Source organism: Diabrotica virgifera, chromosome 5 (assembly GCF_917563875.1).
Source record: "Diabrotica virgifera virgifera chromosome 5, PGI_DIABVI_V3a".
NCBI lineage: Eukaryota > Metazoa > Arthropoda > Insecta > Coleoptera > Chrysomelidae > Diabrotica > Diabrotica virgifera.
Window position 1 is genome coordinate 238,785,555 of NC_065447.1, and position 20,724 is coordinate 238,806,278.

General features: G+C 32.8%; 1 protein-coding gene across 3 annotated transcripts in view; it reads left to right on the plus strand.

The window, feature by feature from the left end:
* The window catches only part of LOC114343583 (anion exchange protein 2), a 732,215-nt gene that overhangs the window by 116,985 nt on the left and 594,506 nt on the right, over nucleotides 1–20,724 (plus strand). For all 3 annotated transcript variants that reach the window (XM_050650923.1, XM_050650925.1, XM_050650926.1), the window contains exon 2: nucleotides 18,158–18,240. The gene's annotated coding sequence lies outside the window, so the exon portion shown is untranslated. The remainder of the gene's footprint in view (nucleotides 1–18,157; nucleotides 18,241–20,724) is intronic.

A 20,724-nucleotide genomic window follows, 5' to 3' on the forward strand; every position in this document is an offset into this window, starting at 1 on the left:
TCTTTAACATTCATTAAACGGTTATTAATTTCATCTGTCAGACGTTGTTTTATGAGTGGGTTTCTTAGTTTCCTTGTATCGATTTTTACATCTGTTGTTCTGCGTTTTATTATTTTCATTTTGAGCCTAATTTTGGTCACTACTGGGTTGTGATCTGATCCTATGTCGGCACCTGGATAGGTTTTTGAAGATATAATTGCGTTCTTGTATCTTTGTCTAATCAATACATAATCTATTTGGTTTCTTACAATTCTCCCTTCTTGATCTGCTGGTGACTTCCAGGTATATAGTCTTCTCTTTGGCATTTTAAACAATGTATTAGTTGCAAAATTCGATAAGCCTGTCACCTCTTTCGTTTCTGTTGCCCAGACCATATCCTCCTGTACATTCTTCTACTTTTTCGTCTCCAACCTTTGCGTTAAAATCTCCCATTATAATTGTAACATCCTGCGTTTTAATGGATTTTAAAATATTGTCTAGGTCTTCGTAGAAAGTTTCAATATCGCTGTCTGGTTTGTCCGCAGTCGGAGCATAAACTTGTATTATGTTTAATTGGGGTTTATTCTGATTTAATTGTAAGAGGATAATTCTGTTGGAGTATGGAATGAAATTTACTACAGCTTTATCCATGTGTTTGTTTAGTATTATCCCGACACCATATCTGTGTGAACCGTCTTGACTTCCTGAATAGTATATTGTTTTATTGTTGATTTTCATCTTTCCTGAGTCGGGCCATTGGACATCGCTGATTCCTAAAATGTCTACATTCAGCCTTTCCATTTCATTAACGTCATTATGTACTTTTCCAGCTTGTTGTAGACTTCTAACATTCCACGTCGCTACTTTGCAAGGTTTTCGCATGTTGACGACCGGGGAGGCCTTGCAGTCTTGTGAGTTTCCTCCTCTGCCGGATCTTGTTTTCCGAGTTTCATGATCAGTAGAGTGTTTGGTTATGTTGTTAGTCATGATGATTAACTAGGGATGCTCTATGAGCCTTTAATGCATTGGTTTCCCGTTGCCTTATACATCTCCACGCCGTTGACCATGCCTGGTTCGTCCGCCTTTAGAAATGATTTCTCATTTCTAGGACAAGAAGGTGCCCTTCCACTTACCGACTCTTCCACCCGAAGCTGTTGGTCAGTAAGTGGGGGATTGCTTATACCGGCAATCACTCGGACGTCAGCGCCTCGTTTGTTATCTAGCAGGATGTACCGGATGATCATGATCGAGATCATCTCACGGGCAGGTGAGGTTGACATTTGAATAGGAGAGGCTATGTATTGCGCATCACTATCCCTTACATCCCAATGTAAATTGAAAAAACTGAAAATGATGTTAGTTATCCATAATTTTTCAATTAGAAGGATGTAATTGCATATTAGAATATAGTTCTTAATTCCAAACAACTTTTCATAATAGCAATTTTCAATATTGTGAAAAGTAAAGCTACTTTGCTCTTGAGCAAAATTCAAACTTTTTGACATACCTCGTATAACATTCATAAAATTTGATATCTGATCGTTGAATCTTGGGTTTTGGACCATGCAGAATTTTTTATAAAGAATAACTTTTTTTCGTAAAATTAATAATAAAAAAGTTTTCCATATGGATACAACTTACAGGGACATACTGTATAATGACGTATAGATATAAAGGGTGTCCAGAAACTCTCCCGACAAACGAAGACCGGAGATTCCTCAGATAATTTGAAGATAATTTAACCCAATTCATCCAGTCCGAGAACGCTTCCTAAGGGAGCTAGAGCTCCTTAAAGATGGCGTCTTGTAATTAGCTTTTTTAAAGTAGCTCCAGAACGCTTCTATTTAGAAAAAAGAAAACTGGTACGCCTATTTATCTTCCAGAGATAAATCGATTCCATCAATTGCGAATGGCTAGTGCTGGTCATAGGCGTCCGTTTTGGTAGAGCAACGGTTATATTATTCCATAACTTTTTTGTCTTTAATTTTTAAGTATTTCTGACACTGGATTATTAAACTCTGATGCATTCTAGTACTAAAAGGTACTCTTGCTTGCTAAAAGTCGGTATGATTTACCGTTTTCTAGAAAAATCGATTTCAAAATTTTTCGTTTTCTGAATTTGAAAAAGAATTAAAAAACTATTTAAAAAATGAAAACTGGTACGTTTATTTATCTTCCAGAGATAAATCGGTTTTATCAATTGCGAATTTCTAGTAACCGTCATAGGCGTCCATTTTGGGTAGGTCAACGGTTATTTTATCGCTTTATCGATTTTATCTTTATCGCGATATGAATTCATCAAGTTTTAAGCATTTTTGACATTAGAATATTAAATTATGGGGTACTCTAGTACTAAAAGTTACTATTGCTTTAATTCGATAAAATACACCGTTTTATTTTTAAATCTTTTTAATTTTTTTTTCAAATTAAAAAAAGGAAAAATTTTCAGATCGATTTTTCTAAAAAACGGTGTATCCTACCCACTTAAAGCAAGAGTACCTTTTAGTACTAGAATACCTCAGAAGTTAATAACCCAGTGTCAAAAATAATTAAAAGTTAAAGACAAAAAAGTTATGCGATAAAATAACCGTTGTTCTACCCAAAACGGACGCCTATGACCGGTACTAGAAATTCGCAATTGATAGAGTCGATTTACCTCTGGAAGACAAATAGGCGTACCAGTTTTTGTTTTTCTAAATAGAAGCGTTCTGGAGCTATTTAAAAAAAAACTAATTACAAAACGCCATCTTTAAAGAGCTCTAGCTACCTTAGGAAGCATTTTCGGACTAGACGAATTGGGTTAAATTACCTTAAAATTATCTTAGGAGTCTCCGGTCTGCGTTTGTCGAGAGAGCTTCTGGACGCCCTGTAATGTATCGTTTACGTCACATAAGCTGCTATCACTTACGTCAGAGATAGCAATGGCCACATTTTTAGATATTGAAGAAGCATGTAATAATGGTACCACCCATTCTGTATTTAAAAGAATGTGTAGACGACGAGGCGCACCTGCGTAATATGCAGATGGATAAGGGCATCATTGGAGAATAGGTTATTAATATAGATTTTAAATAAAGTAGCAACCATCAAAGCAAGTACAGGTGGAGGCTGTCCACAAGGAAAAGTTCTGCCACCTCTACTTTTTACAACCTTGGAAGATTATCTCAAAAATCTGTCCAGAAAAGACTTTTTCTGTCTAGCATGCGCTGGCGATAATGCAATTGTCGGCGTCGTCAGGAAAAACTCACAAGTTGTCTCTGGGAGAATGCACGCAGCCCTAAATGTAGTTGATAACTGATGGAAACAAAAAAGAGTGACCAATTCTCAAAGAACACAAATCATTAACTTCACAGAAACTACAAGTACAAGGGTTAAAATGGCCAGTGTTGGGAGGTACAGAGATTCCATTTGCCAAAGAAACAAACCTACTGTGACACTGGACAGATGTAGAAGAAATTGAAGGGTTTATTTAAAAAACAACCAATGTCAAAAAAAGTAAATTTTCAGAAATTAATAAAAACTGAATAAACTGATATTATTTAAGCCAATGTTTTTTTTTTTTCTAATTTTTATTAATTAGAATATGTACAAAGAAATATTATTTAAAAATGTATAAACATTCTCAATTTCTTTGCAACACGAAAATGCAGCAGCTGCATAATACTATGGTCAAATCTGAGAGTGCAGGAAGAGTCTATACCGGTTCGGGGGTTGTTTCCCCCTCACCAGTAGTCCCATATCCTCCTCTCTCAGACTCTTCCAGAGCCGTGCGGTGCTATGATGCGGTGAGGTAGCCGCATCAGGCGGCATCACAAGAGGGGCGGCATAATCTGTAAAATCAAAATACAAATAATTGAGCAATTCAATAATTAAAAATATATATAGGACCAAGTGACAGCCGAAAATATTTAACCGGTGAAGGTACAGAACTTATTTTGACAAATTTGGAAAAATTAGTTCTTGATTTAAAACGGCTCAGAGGACAAGGCTATGATAACGGGGTTAATATGAAAGGAATAGAATAAGAAAGGGTGTGCAAAACAATATTTGAAAAATATCCGAGGGCGTTTTACGTGCTCTGTGCATGCCACCTTAGTCATAAATGACGCAGCGTCTTCTTCTACAGAAACAACAACCTTTTTTTTGTATTATACAAGAACTGTACACTTTTTTTTCTGGTTTTACAAAGCGTTGGGAAGTTCTGAAAAAAACATGTTGCACAACTAACACTAAAACCGTTGAGTACTACTAGATGGTTAAGTCGAATAGATGCATTGAAACCTCTAAGATTTCAATTTTGTGAAATATATAATGCCTTATTCGAAATAGTAGAAGACGTCAAAAATGATTCAGAAACTACATAAAGTCAAAGCACGAGAATTAGTAAAAAATATAAAAAATTATAAATTTATATGCCGTGCAGTTCTTTGGCATGATATTTTATTTCATATAAATTCTGTCTCGAAGACGTTGCAACATGTAACTATAAATTTGTCAGATTGTGTAAAAATGTCGTCAGAAACTATGGAAAAAATGAAAATTTACGGACAATTTGGCTATGACCAAATGAAAATTACTGATAATGAAATTGCAGAAAATCTTGTAAATAAGTTCCGAATTTCCTGCTGAAAATGAATATTGAGGCAAGAGAAAAATGCGTCAATTTGATCTGTGGATGAGCTCTCAACAGAGGAAGATCAATTATTTAAAGTAAATTTTTTCATCTATATTTTAAACATTGCCTTTAATTCTTTGATTGATCGATTTTCGCTTTTAGAAACTCATAATAAAAATTTTAAATTTTTATATGATATTTTTAAATTGAGGGAAATATAAGAAAAGGGAAAAGGAAAAGATGATAAAATACTAGAAAATCTTCATTCAATACTTTTCATAGAAAAACAATCGGATATAGAGGCAAATTATTTTCTAGAAGAAATATTGCATGCTTTATCCCAAATGATACCATACTCCATGAAACCTTTAGAGGTTTTGAACTATTTGTGTCAAAATAACCTAATTTCTTTATACCCAAATATAGTTGTATCACTAAGGGCCGGTATTATCCTGTCCCGATTAAACCCCGGTTAGAGGAATTTTGTCATGCGAGGTGCAGAAAGTACCGGCCCTAAGAATTTTATTAACACTCTCTGTCTCGGTAGCTTGGGGAAAGAAGTTTTTCAAAACTAAAAATGATTAAAAACTATTTACGAAGCTCCATAAGACAAACAAAACTAAAAAAATTAGCACTTATTTCAATAGAGTCCTCACCAACTGCTACTTTAGACTACACCAATCAAATTGATGAGTTTGCCAAAATTAAAATCAAAAGATAAAATTGTAATTTTCATAAATGTTATTTAATGTTAATACATAGTTCATTAATTTTAAGTATGTTTTGTTTTTAAAATAAAAGTTTTCATTCATTTTGTGTGTTTTCATTTAATAAAAATAAATACTAGTATTAAGTTTCAATAATATTTAGGGGGCGGCATTTCGAAGACTTGCATCATATTGAAAAGATGTACCGCACGGCTCTGGACTCTTCCACGTACCACACTTTGGGCCTTTCCGAATTGCAAAGAAAGAAATGTCACGGATGAACTAGGGTCATCTAACGAAAAACAAAGTAAGTTATCAATCGAAGTAGCACAGAAAACGACATTAAATATCGTTCCCATACCACCAGATTGACAACAGGTGGAATACTTTCTTTCTAAATATTATTTAATATACGAGGTGCCAAAAGGCACCTTTACTTCTTGAAAAAATGATGAAAACTACTTTGACATTGGCTGTTTTTGACTGAAAAAACCCACGTCTTGCTGCAAATATTTTATGAATCAGAAATATGTAGTACATATGTTTTTTAAAAGTTCAAGTTACGCGCATCCTCTGACATCGTCATCTTCATCAATGTTGTTGGTGCCGCTTCGGTGACTCGAAATTTTTGAAAGATGGGAACGCTTTTAGGGATTTTTAAAAATGCACTTAGTGATATATTCTGAATTTTAACAGAACTACCTAATAGAAATCGGACACTGATTTCGAACAGCACTATGATCCAGTATCTCAATAATAAGAGCTTCTCTAAGACCTAAACTTGGTCTTGGGCTCTTTAGAGAATATTCTGAAAATCCTTTATCTATGTCCAAAAAATTGTCCTGAGTCATATTGACTACCTCAAATGAGATGACTTTTCTATTGATTGACGTATGAGTACATCCCAATCTTCTGGCACTTCTGGACTACATATTCTCTTTTTTTTCTCAATCGGGACAAAGTCCTGGTCATTCGGAAGGAAGGAATGACCCATGATGGGAAATATGTGCGTTATTCTTTTAAAAACCTTTAAAGAATGCACCAGCATATATTGGAAGTAAACCACAAATATGGTTTTTGTTCTGACCAGAACATCCGATTATTTATCTAACCAATAAACATTCAGAATTAAGAGCAAAAACTGCCAATGTCAAATGACATTGGTTGTTATTGACAAAATATGTACCGACCTTGGTTGTTTATGCAAAAACGACTATGGCGGTTTTTGTCAAGATAGGTTTCTGACGAATGTAAATGTTAATTTACTATCAAGTGGTGCCAATAGTTAAAAATTTCATAAAACTGACATTGGTCGTTTTTGAAATAATCCCTTCAATTGATGTACGAATGGGGGGCTTACGTGGTAAGTCTAAAGGTACGTATCCATTATCCATACAAGGGTGAACCCTGCTCCGTGTAGCTGCTCAAATGGATACGGCATGCGGTCCCCTACATATAAACCGCAAACCGGTTGAATCGAAGAGGGTGAACGCCGAGCGGCGATCACCGACGTATCCACTGAGCGGAGTTCACCCTTGTATGGATACGTACCTTAATAGAAATAGTCCAATAGAAATCTAATCGAGGAGATAAAAGCAAATATCGTAATGTATTGTACCGGGTGTCCACTTATGTTTTCCCCCATTTTAACTACCTATAACTTCTAAACGGCTCAAGATAGAAATATGCGGTTTTCGCTGAAATATTTTATTTTAGTAAAAGTTTTGTCTGAATGGATTGAATTTTTTTATATCGCTTTCAAATACGAAAAAAAAATGGCGGAATTTTGAAAAAAAACGTTGTTGACTTTTTTTTAATGGAACACCCAGTATATTTTTTTGAAAATTGAAAGAAAGATCATTCACCTAAGCAGCGATATAAAGTTTTTCAAAATCGGTTGTCAAATCACTGAGTAATTAATTTTTAAAATGAGGGGTGCAACGTGGATATCACATACCTAAATAACATAACTGAGCAAATTGATATTTTGTTATGTGTTTTCCACATTGCATCCCTCATTTTAAAAATTAATTGCTCAGTAATTTGCCAACCGATTTTAAAAATTTTTATATCGCTGGATAGGTAAATGACCGTTTTTTCAAGATCCACAAAAATATACTGGGTGTTTTAATAAAAAAAGTCAACAACTTTTTTTTTCAAAAATCCGCCATTTTTTATTTAAAAGCGACATAGAAAATGGTCACTTACCTAAAAACTTGAAAAAACGGTAATTTATCTATCCAGCGATATAAAATTTTTTAAAATCGGTTGTCAAATGACTGAGCAATTAATTTTTAAAATGGGAGATGCAATGTGGAAATCACGTAACTTGGTTAGTTATGTTATTTAGGTATGTGATATCCACGTTGCACCTCTCACTTTAAAAATTAATTACTCAGTGATTTGACAACCGATTTTAAAAAATTTTATATCGCTAGATAGGTAAATGACTTTTCTTTCAATTTACAAAAGAATATACTGGGTGTTCCATTAAAAAAGTCAACAACATTTTTTTCAAAAATCTGCCATATTTTATTTCGTATTTGAAAGCGATATAAAAAATTCAATCCATTCAGACAAAACTTTTACTAAAATAAAATATTTCAGTGAAAACCGCATATTTTTATCTTGAGCCGTTTAGAAGTTATAGGCAGTTAAAATTGGGGAAAATATAAGTGGACACCCGGTATAACGTACAAGCAATATATTCATTGGCTCGGAACCCTTCTGCGGCGTTGCAAAGGCAGTAATAAGAACGGCTACAAGAAAGTGGGTAGCTCCCAAATATCTAAAATGCTAGAGGAATTCACCAGGACAAAGGCCGGCAAAATAGTTTATTACAAAACATTCGCCAAAATTTACAGTATACTTAACAGTCTTTCTTTTTGGTATCTACTGTCTCTCTAATTTCTTGTGACCACCATTCCGGATCTTTTTTATACTATGACATAATTAGCCCACCGACTGTTTTCGGCTCCTGGCCTAACAGACCCGAATTTGTTTACCATGTAACCTTTTTTATGATTTATGATGTTCTATTTCTTCTCGACTTTTGGAGTAAATTCTTTAAGGGATTTTTGGAATTAGCAGTTCAGTTGTGAATTTGAAAACGTCGGTTTAGTTTGATATGTAACGTGCACGGTATATTTTGTAATTAGATAAATTATTAGATTTAGTGTAATAACGTGTAAAATAAATTAGATATCGTAGTTTGTAAAATAAAGGATATAAATTCAGTGTTTTTCATTTGTTTATATGTAAGTTATTAAAAATAAATAAAGTCAACTAAAATTAAACATTAATGCCTAAAAGAACATAAATTAAAAAGCAAATTAGAAAAGGCAAGTCTTGTAACAATACCCTGTGGGCTCTTTTGCTGCATTATGTATACTGTATACCGTCTTTTATTTGACAGTATGGTTCTTCCCCCGTCTTGTTTTATTTTCTAATATTTTGTAGTTTTAGGCCTACAGCATTCATTCTTTAGACATCCAAATTTAAAACACCTTTGCGATGGTTTCATGGCACCCCGGCCATGGTGATCCGATCCACAGTCTGCTCCTCGATACACCCTTACGTCCAAAACTTTTAGATTTGATTATTGGTGCATCATGACATAAGCAATAATTGACCTTAGCCCTCTTGTTGGCTGTGTACATGTATATCGTGTAGGTCTTGAAGAGCGTAGCATGCATTTGTCACTTTTAATTATAAGCCCTTAGCGAAAGGCCACATAGTACAAAGTTTATAATAACCGAGATACAGAGTGTCATACTTAAACTTTTATACAGAGTGTCATACTTTAAAGAGTGTTAAACTTTTTTTTTATTTATTATTGAATATTTCCTGACAGGGGTGTGTGAGGGTTTTTTGGGTCGAGAAAACTAAATTCCCACCAAAAATTATGTGTTGCCCAGAGGGTGCCACATACGGCTTTCAGCACTCATTTATTACGTTCAATTTTTTTTATCCCTCACTCTGTATAATTATGACATTAAATTTTTTTTTCTTCTATTAGTTTTACTTAAAAAAAGTATACTTCTTTCATCTGCCTGAACTCAACCGTTTTCGAGATAAACGCATTTTAAATCTGCGATACACAATCATTTTTAGCATAATATCATTGTAGTTACACCCGAAAAATAACTTAAAACTATAATAATTGTGCCAGTTCTCAAATTTATGTAATTGCATCGCAAATTTCATTTGAAGAAATTTGCGATACATTATTTAATAATTTTATGGTTTTAAGTTATTTTTCTGGTGTAACTACAATATTATGTTAAAAATTATGTTGCACCACAGATTTAAATTGCGTTTATCTCGAAAACGGTTGAGTTTAGGGAGATGAAAGAGGTATAGTACCCTCGGAGATCCGTGGAAAAAATTTACACCCAAAATAACAAAATCCAGTTTGGCAACACTGTGCGAATGTTGATAGTAACATATCCTTTTTAAGATAAGCACAAATGTAATTTAGTCCAAACAAATTAATATATTTTTTTTGCCAACAAAAATGAGATTTTTCAACCAAATAATGTTTCAAATATGATGTGCAAAATAATTTTTAATTGGGTTCTGCTAATGGGCTTGCTTTTTTTGTCATTAAAGTAAAAAAAAAACTAAATTTTACTCATTAAATCAATGTTGTCCGGTTATCGTCTTAATTATTTTAACTGTACTAATATCCGTTAGGTAATTCTGAATGATTAATAGGCCGTTAAAACATATTATCTGTAGCGGCTTCTGGAATATCTTAAAAATATCGAATTTCATTGATAAAATGCGCATATTCCACCGATCTTCGCTTCGACAATACACCTTTTTTAAGTAAAACTAATAGGGGAATAAAAATTTTAATGTCAAAATTATACTGAGTGACGGATAAAAAAAATTGAACGTATTAAATGAGTGCTAAAAGGCGTATGTGGCGCCCTCTGGGCAACACATAATTTTTGGTAGGGAATTTAGTTTTCTAGTCCCAAAAAACCCCCACATACCAAATTTCGTGTTGATATCTCATGCCTGTCAGGAAATATTCAATGATAAATAAAAAAAAAGTTTAACTTTGACACCCTATATTTCGGTTATTATCAACTTTCGTACTAAAGTAAGTTAGCTTAAATCGGCCTATTTTAACCTCAGGAACCTATGGCCCATTTTTTACCAAACACCCTGTATATGTGGTTGGGAGAAACGGGAATGGTTGGAGACATCGAATTGCTTGAAGAGAAAAACTAGAACGAGTAGGGAATTTAAATACCTTGACTTCTACATAACGGAAAATTAGACACTAGATAGAGAAATTGCCCACAGGATGGAGGCTTGCTGGTTTAGCTGGAAGCGATGTGTGGCAGAGGACTTAAAAGAGAAAGGTTTAAGTGAAGAAGACACACACGGAAAAGCTAAGGAAGAAGGAAAAGGTGACAATTATAATAGTTAAGAAATGATAACATATTTTTTTCGGCAATAAGACTTTCTGTGCTGCTATCTTTTCGTAGTAATTTTAGCTTAAAAAATTTCTTCAAATCTCCAAAGGAGGTTCCTTGGATTCAACATAAAAGCTTTCCATTAGCCTTGTCCATGCAAAAAGAACGGGCCTTGAAGCTCTATTGTTGTTAGTATCTAATTGTTTCAATAAAGATTTCTTGACACAGGAATAAACTAATAATATAATATAGCATAGTCAATTTTTGATCTATTAAGTGCTCTATATATTTTTAAGAGTGTGGAACATTCTGCACCCCAAGTATATTGGAAATCAAATATAAATAGAAGTTTGTCAAACCGTCATTAGGATTAATTTATTTAATGTTATAATGATTTGTAGATTTGATGATTTGGTCATTCTTGCTTATTGTAGATGTAGACGATTATTTTTTAAAAACACTCACTGCACAATATTTTATTATTTTTGTTCACTGTACCGCAGCTAAAAGAAGACGATCTGTCTTCTCTGAAAAAATCTTTTGACACTTCTAGGATTATATTCCAAAAGACGTGTAATTTCAATTTTCTCTTTCACTTAATCTTGCAGCCATGATAGAACATGGTTAAAGAATTAGTAAAACATGTGACTAAAATATTGTTGCCAAAAAGTGAATAGTATTTGACACTTTATTTTAGTCACTGCTAGCTTAAGGTCCTCTAAATACAGTCCGCCGCACCGGCGATAATTTACTGCGCCGTAAGAGCAGTAAACCCATTGGTTGACTAACTCCTTCATCAATTGTAGATGAAATAGGAGTTAGTCAACCAATGCCTCATCAGGTTTACTGCTCTTACGGCGCCGTAAATTATCGCCCGTGTGGCCTTAGCCTTACATAAGCCAATAAGCCACACACCGTTTTCAAAAAAGCCTATTTTATTTAAAAATGCTCGTATCTGTTGTAATTTTTGTAGTCGTTTTAACTTATCCATATTCCGAGGAGAATTATCGAAATTTTTAGCATATTTAAATCGTTTTCCGAATGACGTGTGCTAGCACGTCGATCCAACCCTCATACTTGAAGGACCAAAACTTTTGTTTTTCCCATAGTCGACTCCAGTTTTCCGGAATATTTATGAAAATATTTGTTTTGGGTTAACTGTTATTGTTAGTAAATTTTTGTTGGAACATCGCTGCGCTACTGTAAAGAAGCCTTCCAGTCGAATCGCTACGAAAATAAGGATACATAAAAGGATGTAGTAATAATGTTTATTTAGACAGTTTACATTGTAATATAAATTTGCAAGCAACAAACTGAATACTAAATAAACATAAAAATAATGTGTGTGTACTTTGTACGCACGTAAGAAGTTATACTTCTATTATATGATTTCAACGAAATTAATATACTTTAAACAGTTTATTTATAAAATAAAAATGTATACCATTTTTAATTCAGTTGCAATGCGAAGGCAAAACAATCTTACTTTTCAATTAGAATACGGAGCGCAGTCTAGTCCCCTGAATCGCGATTTTCGGCTCTTATTGGAGCCTCATCGGAGAGAACGTAGGCACTGTTCTCCATACCCCAATTGACCAGCACCGAGAGCTTTTCCCACCCATTGCAACTGAAGTGAAGGTACTAGGTGACTAGCGTCATCTGGCAGTTGAAAGATGAAGTTTGTTTTTTGTTTTCAATCCTAATAGTAAAATTAATAATATTGAAAATATTAAAAATATTACTAAAAGATTTTTAAATTGAAAACTTATTGGTACACTTCCTGGTGACAACCTCCAAGGCTTCTACAAATTGCAAGCACATGGATGCTGCAGTGACGCAGCTATAAACAAAGTTCATTTATATTTTATTTAGATATTAAACTAATTTTAATACTTACTACTTCTCAAAATTTTTTATTAAAACAGTGCCAAAAATTAAAATAATAAAATAATAAAACACACACAAACACATTAAAAGATGCCACAAATAATTTCTGAACAATGTAGGAAATTTTTTTAACTAAATACGTATTTTCTGAAAAAAAAATTATATAATAAATAAACTTACAATCATAAAATGTATAACAAAAATAAAAAAATAAAAGTTTCCATTGGGGTTCGAACCCGCTCATCAGCGCAGTTAGTATTGAAATTCATTCACCTTAAACTTTTACCCACGGAGACCATGTGTCATCATGTGCGAAGATCAACTAACTAAACGGATTAAACTTTTGGCGGTTCTGAATTTAACCAAATTATTTTGATTTTGAATTAAAATTATTTTTTTTTCAATATAAGGGCCAGGGAGGGGCACGCCAGGGGGGGCGTGCCCCTCCCTGGCTTTTCTGGTGCGGTAAACTATATATTGTCATCCGAAGTATACAAAACGTAATGTGCAACATCTACACGTCTGCCCCCCCTAAAAATTTTTATATGGGCGCCCATGATTTAGCCACTTCTGAATAATGTTTATAAAATGCAAGTAATTATTCCGTATTCCACCCCATCCTCAAAGGGCGATAGGTAATGGACCAACGTCGGAAAAAAATTATTTTAAGACAACTGGTTCTTTAATATATTATTCCCTATGCTTCCTCGAACACAGTACCGGCCATCTGGCTGCTAATACAGGTTGCGTTCATTACTGCGCAGCACATTTGTACAGGTAAACATATCGAATTTAAAATTATTGTAAGACGAAAAATTATTTTGACATTACTTTTTAAATATTATTAGAAATATGAACTATAATTGCCAGACATTTTTGTGGTTTAAAAAGTAATGACAAAAAAGTGTTTCGTCCTAAAATAATTTAAATTCAATATACAGGGTGATTGATGAGTGTGATAAAGCTCAGTAGATCCGCTATAGTAATAGATTGCAATAAAAGTTGATAACAAAAATTGTAGCCAACTTTCAGCTTTACATTACGAAATTAGTTAGAATGTTACAGGGTGTTCGATAACATAGTGGCAAACCAAACTTATGTGTTTTTAAATGGAACACCCTATATTTTATTTTATATTCTAAATTTTCTTAACTTTCCCATCACAAAAATATAAAGGTTTGTTATGTTATATATGATACCAATTTTTTATGAAAAAATGCTTTGTTATGTAATAAGTTCAGCAATGGCTTATTGGTGCTATATTTTTTTGTTGATTGTTAAAATTTATAAAAATGGTTGATATTGCTAATTTTCCTTATATCGAATACAGGGTGAGTCAAAACGCAAGTACATTCTTTTCTCAGAAATTTTAAATGGAACACCCTGTATTTTATATCACCATCGAAAAGTATCATTACTGTACTTTAATTTTTGTATAATATTCCCTATGCCTAAATTTGTTAGTTTTCGAGATATTTTCATTTTTCATAGTAAGTTATTAATTAAGGTGTTCTATTTAAAATTACTGAGAAAATAATGTAGTTGCGTTTTGACTCATCCTGTATTCGATATAAAGAAAATTAGCAATATCAACCATTTTTATAAATTTTGACAATCAACAAAAAAATATGGCACCAATAAACCATTGCTGTTGTGCTTATTTTTATTTATACAGGGAGCTGAACTTATTACGATTTTCGTAGACCATTGGTTATAACTTTGTAAATACCCTGTATAACATAACAAACCTTTATATTTTTGTGATGGAGAAGTTAACAGGATTTCGAATATAAAATAAAATATAGGGTGTTCCATTTAAAAAAACAAAATTTGGTCTGCCACTATGACGTCGAACACCCTGTAACATTCAACTAATTTGAAGCTGAAAGTTGGCTACAAGTTTTATTATTAACTTTTATTGCTATCTATTACTATAGCGGATCTACTAAGCTTTAACACACTAATCGATCACGCTGATTTTGTATTTACCTGTACAGGTGTGATGCGCAGTAATGAACTCAACCTGTATCAGCAGCCAGGTGGCCGGTACGGTGTTCGAGGAAGTATAGGGAACAATATATGAAAGAATCAGCTGTCTTAAAATAGTTTCTCGAAAACGTTGCTAGCTCTTAGACCATAAGTTGAGATTGTATAAGTGCCATAATAAAGAATTCGTAAATGTATTCCTAAAAATTGTTTTAGAAATTTGAATCTGTATATGAGCCTTCTTAATTGAATTACTATATTATTTGCTTGTATTCCATCGTAAATGTTTATCAATTATTATACCTAGATTTTTAATCTCGTATGTATCTTAAATATCATTTTTTCATCAATTTTTAATGAACCAAGATTTGGAAGGTTACTTAGGTACGTACGATGTAAAGGGCATATACAATCGGAAAAATGAAAGATACCCATGAACGAGGAATATTAAAATATTACTAAAAGATTTTTAAATCGAAAACTTATTGGTCCATTTCCTTGGTAACATCTCCTAGGCTTCTAAAATTTGCAAGCCAAATGGATGCTGAAGCGAAGAAGACAAGAGGGAATTCAAAAAACTTACAATTCACGACCCCGTCTGTTCAGCTGGTAAATTCCAACAGAAAATGGACCTAGTTACTCGAAGGAGTAAAGACCAATATAAAAATAAAATAATTTTTTTTTATTTTTGGTTATTTGGAATTTACCAGCTGAACAGACGGGGTCGTGAATTGTAAGTTTTTTGAAATCCCTCTTGTCTTCTTCGCTTCAGCATCCATTTGGCTTGCAAATTTTAGAAGCCTTGGAGGTGTTACCAAGGAAATGGACCAATAAGTTTTCGATTTAAAAATCTTTTAGTAATATTTTAATATTTTCTAAATATTATTAATAATGCTATTAGGATCGAAAACTTCATCTTTTAATTGCCAGATGACGCTAGTCACCTAATATTTTCACTTCAGTTGCAGTGGGTGGGAGAACCTCTCAATACGGATCAATTGGGATATGGAGAACAAGCCTACGTTCTTTCCGATGAGGCTCCAATAAGAGCCGAAAATCGCGATTCAAGGGACTGGACTGCGCTCCGTATTCTAATTGAAAAGTGAGATTGTTTTGCCTCCGCATTGCAACTGAATTAAAAATAAAATTTTTATTTTATTTTCACTTATTTTGTATTTGCTGTCTCTTTCTATAAATAACAAACAATACAAAATAAGTGATTGATGTGATCGTTCATGGGTAATCTTTCATTTTTCCGACTGTATTTTGTTTTATCTACATTTAAGAGGTGAACTTATTAATCTGAAACCATTTCTGAAGTGTAGCAAAATTTGTTTCGGCTTCTTAAGATTGGTGATAGCTTAATTATTTAATTAAGCAATAATTATTATTTAATAATTAATCAATTATTATTATTATTATTTAATTAACTAAAATTATTTAATTGCCCTTGATCTTCGTTTCTGTCACTTACAGTACCTACTTTTTTTACTGAGGGTTTGAAAGTTTAAAATATGTACCTCAGATAAAAAACAGCCGTGATATAAAAATGAGAAATTGTAATAACTGTAAAAAATGCTAATAAAACAATGAAACTGCAATTTAGTTTTTATATCACTCATTATACAGAAAATATAGTCGTTAGACGTGGTGTTTAATAATTACAGATTTAATCTTCCCATAATTCGTACATATTTCCGGTCGATATCTCCATTCATGTCGGTCTGGTTATCACATTTGAAAGGATTTACAGGGTGACACACATTTACAACAAGAATGTACAATTTACCGCAAATTAAAAAAATAGTAAAAAAGCCAAAAAATGACGGGTAGTCATCTAGTATTATCTAGTATCAATGACTATTCATAATTTTGTTGATATTTGTAATTTATAAATTTGATCTTCTAAATAGTGTAGAAAGCGATACTTTCCGACACGCGACTGCCGTTAACGCGAATGCAGTCGACTCATGCAGAAAGACACTTTCCGCATGAGTTAGGAACAATATTTTTTCTACTGCCGACCGTTTTTATCAATTTTTATTTACGAGGAAATACAACATACAACAATACGTAATACAAAAATGTATGCAAATTTAATCATTTGGAAAAACAAGAATGTCGTTACGTATTGCTTGGTAATATTAAATGTAATTGAGCAATTCGTGGCATTTTGCAAATGTATCACTGATGCAAGACTGGTTTCCATGACGACGATACAAAACCATTGTTATTGTCTACTGATTTGACTTGTGAATATTATGTCAAAATAATTATATTTCAACGAATTATCAGTAGTAATTGCACAAGAGCTCTAAAATTCTATATTAATTTTGGAGATCGAGTGCAATTTGTTACGATTATTTCATGAATAAAACTGTTCAAAACCAAAATTTTATTATAATTTATTTATGTAAGTACAAATTAGTACAATTAAACACACAGTTGTTATAAATATTTGACGGTTGAAAGTCATCACTTTTATAATTTTTAAAACATTAATTTTCGGATACAATTAGCGTCTCTTTGCAAAGACAATGACGTCGACTTTGCAAAAGTAACAAGACACTTACTCAACACACACACTACACATTACACCTGAGTTAGTGATAAGTTATACAATCACGTGGCTAAAGGTTCTAGTTCTAAACCAAGGCCAGAATCAGAGAGAAAAAAAAACATTAATTGTCATTAATGTCACTGAATGTATTTTTTCGTAGCAACGAAGGGCATCTGACGTAATATACTTGACGACGGGAAATTATCAAAAATTATCAGTTTAATTTAGATTTCTGTAGCTATTGGTCAGAATTTCCTATCAATGAAATAATCTCTTTAATTTCATTAAAACATGAACACAATAAGATACATTTGAAATAAATTAGTATATAATATCTAAATATTAGTTAATTGCATGTATTATAGATAATATATTATAAAGCCATATTACAAGGTATTCTACTAGTGCGGGAAATTGCAACTTTCGGAAAGGAAATGCGTGCGGGAAAGTGGCTGTTTTAGCACCACCGTAGAAAAAGAAGTTTTCTGATTCAATGTTGTGTGACAAAAGCTATAAAAATTCTTAAAATTCTTAGGTTTCATTATTTTTATTAGTAAATTTTTGTTTTTATCAATTACATAATTTATTTTTTGAGTTATGAGTTCTGACTATGCAAATATGTATGTAGTTTTATTTCAAATAATACATATATATTCCAATGAATTGATCATGGAATAATTATTATTCCACCAATGTCTCATGAAAAATTGTCAATCGTACTTTATAAAATCTAACAAAAATAATGAATGTAAAAAATCTTGTAGGTTTATATCGACGCCCCCCAAAACTTGGGGCCCCGGGCAGTCGCCCCGCATGCCTGTCCCTTTATCCGGCGCTAATTACTTTCGTTCAAGATTTTTGTTAGTCTAATTAGACCGTTCTCTCTTTTCACTTTGACGAATTCTCCCTTTCGGTAGATCTATTTTAATAAAGCTTAAATTTAAATAAAGGTCGTTTGAATGGTAATTTAAGTAATTTATTTTTTTTGTTTTAGCAAAATAACGTACATATATTCGTTCTTGGACAGAGTGGGCTTAGAACGGTTTCAGTTCTTAGTGTTTTTGAGCATCTGTAAAGGTAAGATATTTAGCATTCTTGTATCAGTTTTTCAAAGTTTTCTAAAAGTTAAATATACAGTGAGGTGGAATAAGTGTTGCCCCCCCCTGTTTACTTGTTTATTTTAAGAATATAAGAAAAACGCTCGGATAGGTCGATTTTTAAACAAACCATAGTATATTATACCATCAACGTTTCGAACTTTGGGCGATCCGTCTTCAGGTGACAGCCATAACTTTGATTTTTTTAAATAGGAAAGTACAGTATGTGATACCTTATTTAAAAGCCCTTAAAATAGTGATTTCAAAAATGTATAATACTTTTATCCTTTTTGAGATCGTAGGCGCAAAATTTCGGTCGAACTCTTTTTAAACGCGTTTATTTTTTTCGAATGCTGAGAAAACTAATAAGTATTTTTGAAAAATTTAAACGCAGAATGAAAGATCAGATTATTAACGAGGGCTAACAGTCCTTTAGAATAAACAGAAAGTTTCTTTTGAATGATATATTTGAAATTAAAAATCACACTAAATTTTCTCTTTTGTCGCCACTGTGACTTATTAAAATAAACATTATAGGAGTTCTCAGGGACTTTGGACCATCGAGAATACTGTAATATTTCATTCTGCGTTTAAATTTTTCAAAAATATTTATTAGTTTTTTCAGGATTCGAAAAATATTATTGCATTTAGAAAGAATTCGACCGAAATTTTGCGCCTACGATCTCAAAAACGATTAAAAAGTATTATACATTTTTGAAATCAGTATTTTAAGAGCTTTTAAATGAGATGTCACATGATGTACTTTCCCATTTAAAAAAATCAAAGTTATGGCTGTCACCTGAAGAGGGATCGCGTAAAGTTCGAAACGTTGATGCTGTAATATACTATGGTTAGTTTAAAAAGCGACTTGTCCGAGCGTTTTTCTTATATTCTTAAAATAAACAAGTTAACAGGGGGGACAACACTTATTCCACCGCACTGTATATGAACTTAAAAGTAATGTTTCTCGATTACACGTTGAGCGTTAGGTAAAGCACTGAGCCATTATCCGAGTAATTCGTGATTGAACAATCCGAGTTCATATCCCAGCAATCCCAATATTTTTTTTCTCTTGGGAATAGATTAAAAAATATATTGGGGCGGCTGGCAAATAAACTCGGATTGTTCGATCAGTTTATCAGTTCATTCGAAGTTTAGCGTCGTAACTAATAGACCATTTCGGCCATAATGGTTAAGTGGATTATAATTTTAAAGCTCGATAACTTCTAGACGGTTTAACCGATTTTGATCACTAAACACGCGGTTGAAAGGTATTTACACGTAGCATCTGATGCACGTAAGGTCAAATATGATATTGGAAGGTATAGAATTTATTGAGCTTGAAAACCCGTTTTTCCCATAGGAAATGGAGTTGATAACAATTATGAGACCTATAACTTAAAAATTCGAATTTTCCCAGGTCTGGGGTATACACCGTTAGACACGTCTGGAGTCCTTATACAAACACTCAGTTATTGGCGAAATTTGCAAGTGGAAATTTTGAGTAATTGTCGAAAAATCAAAATTTTCAAAGCTTGATTTTTCAGTTTTCGGCTATACTGGGCTGTATGTATGTCCGATCCTGACTGCTTAGGCACCGTTTGAAAGCTGAACTCAAGTGCTATTGATTCGGTGTATTTGCGGTTTTCATATCTCTCTTTAAACTTCACATATTCACTCAAAAAATATGCCCTGTTGTACCTATCCAGTTCTACAACTGACTTATGGGTGCTAAAATGTCAAACTATACCGGTTCTGAATAGGTCCCGAATCCCTCGTGAAACATAGAAAAAAATTCAGAACGGTGTAACTATTCCACACACATACATACCCACAAACATTTTCTGCTTAAATAGAAATTGAATCAAATTTCAGAACTCGGTAACTTTTGAATGGTATAACCGATTTTTAAAATTCAGACATATATGTAGGAGTAGTATTGACCAATACTCAGAAGCCACAAATTTTTGATTGGGAGATTGAGGACGTGCCTGAAAAACAGACCCGTAAAGAGAGAGAGAACCGTAAAACCCACACCGTTGGAACAAAATGGACCGGTGTTACCTTAGCCATCCATAAATTTTTTTTTCATATTTTCACAAAAATTTGGTATAAATTTATCAAAAATGAATAAAACAGATAATATTGACAAGAAAAATGTTATATATGTTATATATGTTTGGAAAAAAAATTTAAACGGGCGATGTATTGACGGTGAGTAGATAATGCCACTCAAATTCAAAAATCCTTTATGGATGGCACGTTAGTCAACTTTTTTTTTCAATTTTTTGTTAAATTCTGGAAGTACATATACTAAAGCATAACATATAAAAAAATCGTGATGAAGGTATTTTCCAAAACAAGCGAAAAAAATTCTGAAACTTAGATGTATTGCGCGCTATTCGTTAATACGTATCAAATTCAAAAATCCTTTATGGATGGTACGTTAGTCAACTTTTTTTCT